Raw genomic sequence first — 2676 nt, forward strand, 5'->3', positions numbered from 1 at the left:
GGGCCAGACAAGGCAGGGGCTGAACTCTGTCCTGCAAGTGCCCATCTGAATAGTTGAGACCCAGGTGATAATTGCCAGAGTGGGAGGTGCCCACACGCCTTGGGTCAGTGGTCTTTCTCGCCAGTCTGCACCCGGATGGGAGCAACACCTTTGTTTCTCAGTACCAATTCTTGCGTTTCCGTAGGCACCAGAGTGTTCTGCTGCTGTGTTCAGGTTCTTGCAATTGGTGGCTTTGCTATCATGGGGCAAGGCAAGGCTGAGTACTTGAAGTCAACAGGGAAAGCCCGTCCACTTTGGGGTAGATTGTATTATTATTCAAAATGCTCATTTTCCTTCCCTGGGGACATGATATTTCTCTGCCCATAGATATCAGGCTTGGCCATGGAACTGCACGTGTTCCTTCAGATAGAAGATTTGGGAGGACTGTGTAAGCCCGGCCCCCACCTTGCTGAGTGCACATCACTTGTGCAGATGACGGAAAGTGAGAGGAAAGGGCATGCATCGTCTTCAGAAGCCAGCTCTCAGTCCCTCTTATCTCCCTTCCCCTTCCACGTCAGGATTGACAGTGTCCCAGAGAGCGACTCCATCAGACTAGGTCCCAGACTGAAGATAACAGTGAACAGAGCCAAGGCGGGCCCCAGATGGACGTGGACCATGAACAGGAAATCAGCCTGTGCTGTCCCAGCCCCTGAGAGGCGAGGGCTCCTTGTTAGCTAGCAGTGCACCCTCGGTCCTCCTGACGGATGCACTTCCTAGTCTGCACGGCATCTTACAGAGTCAGCCCACCTCTGAACCTCAAGCTGCTGAAAACCATCTGTCCCGGGCACACATTCTGACACGCACGTTTTGTGTTACCAAGTTGTTCAGTGACTTTTGAAGAAAGGTCTGCAGTACAGAGGTAAGGCTGCTGGTGGGAGACACATGTCGGAGGGGAGTAGCTGAGATGGGCTGCCGGAGGCGCAGAGGCACGTGGCCGAGAAGGGGCTTGCTGGGCCTGGGGTCTTGCGGGGAGCTGAGCTCTACTCCAGGGTGCATGGGCCTCTCAGGCACAAAAGCCACAGTTTGCCACTCTACATTGCACCCAGGTTTACATTCCAGCCACTACTGTGGCCTCTGTGAATTCACATCGAAGCCGAAAAGACAGGGAGGGGCATCGGGGTGGCTCAGTCGGTTAAGCGTTTGGCTCAGGTCATGATCTCAGTTCATGAGATCGAGCCCCGCATTGGGCTCCCTGCTCAGCACGGAGTCTGCTTGAGTTTCTCTCTCCCTCTGTCCCTCCCCCTGCTCTCTCTTTCTCTCTCTAGAACCAATCAATCTATTTTTAAAAAGCTGAAAACACAGGGAACGGTGAGTGAAATGCCCAGACAGCATTGCACAGTGGTCCTGTGACCTCCACACGTCAGGTTCAATGGTGCCAGACACGGACCGAAGAAAATTGTGAACATCAACCATTTAAAACACAAATTCCTAACTGAGCTGCTGCTCTATGTAATTCCTGGACATAAGATGTTGATCTTGGGCGCCTGGGTGGCTCAGTTGATTAAGCAACTGCCTTCGTCTCAGGTCATGATCCTGGAGTCCCGGGATTGAGTCCCACATCAGGCTCCCTGCTCAGCGGGGGGTCTTCTTCTCCCTCTGACCCTCTTCCCTCTTGTGCTCTCTGTCTCTCATTCTCTCTCTCAAATAAATAAATAAAATCTTAAAAAAAAAAAGATGTTGATCTTTGTACGTAGGTAGTGAAGTACAGGATTTTGACAGGTGCACTGAGCACAAACAGCTAGTAAAGCACAGGGAAAAGTGGAAATTTCTCGTTGCCGTCTGAAGTGTTAGGACACTGTAGAGCCTCCGCTGAAGTTTCCGGGACAGTGGTCTTCAGAGGGGTCGAGGACGTGCACCTGCAAATGTGGATATAGTGCAGGAACATATGGTTTCATGATGATGCATGGCCCTCTTTCCCGACTGCACTGGCCTTGAGAAAAAGAACAGATGTGACCAACATATCACGACGATGCTGGGTATCTAATGAAGTCAGGCAGAGTCCATCTTCTCTTTCTTCTTTAAGGTCCTGGGTACTCTGGTTCTGAGTAGTTTTGAAGTTTTTCTGCACAGTTAGAGTCCAGGCTCTGAAACGTGAGCCCTGGTTCGATCCCAGCTCTGGTAAGTTACAACCATGGTGATTTACTTCCTGTCTCTGTGTTGGTTTTCACGTCCCTAAAGTGGGAGTTTTGAAGGTGCCTACCTGAAAAGATTATTTCAAGTAATAAATGAGATAATTCACATCAGTGCTTAGAATGGAGAGTGGCAGTCTGAAAGCCGCTAATGAATTAATAATACATTATTTTATTAGATAAATAACAGATGGATTGATAATAGATAAAAAATTACTGTAAATAATCATAGATAAATTATTCTCTCTGGGTTAGTTTATTTAATTCTGTCATTATTTGACACAGTCTTGGATGATCCTCTGCTCCATCTATCTCCTCCATGCACTGATCTTTTATAACTTTTGAAAAATAGATGTTGATTATTTTTGATTCTTCTTCCAACCACGATGACGTTCCAGGGACTGGGTGTCTCTCCTACCTGCACCAACAGATGAAAGAGTAAAAACTATGAGGCGAGGGTTTTCTGACTTTGGATACCAGCCAGCGCAGCCCAGTGAGGCTGACAGAT

This window comes from Neomonachus schauinslandi, chromosome 3 (genome assembly GCF_002201575.2).
Source record: "Neomonachus schauinslandi chromosome 3, ASM220157v2, whole genome shotgun sequence".
NCBI classification, from domain to species: domain Eukaryota; kingdom Metazoa; phylum Chordata; class Mammalia; order Carnivora; family Phocidae; genus Neomonachus; species Neomonachus schauinslandi.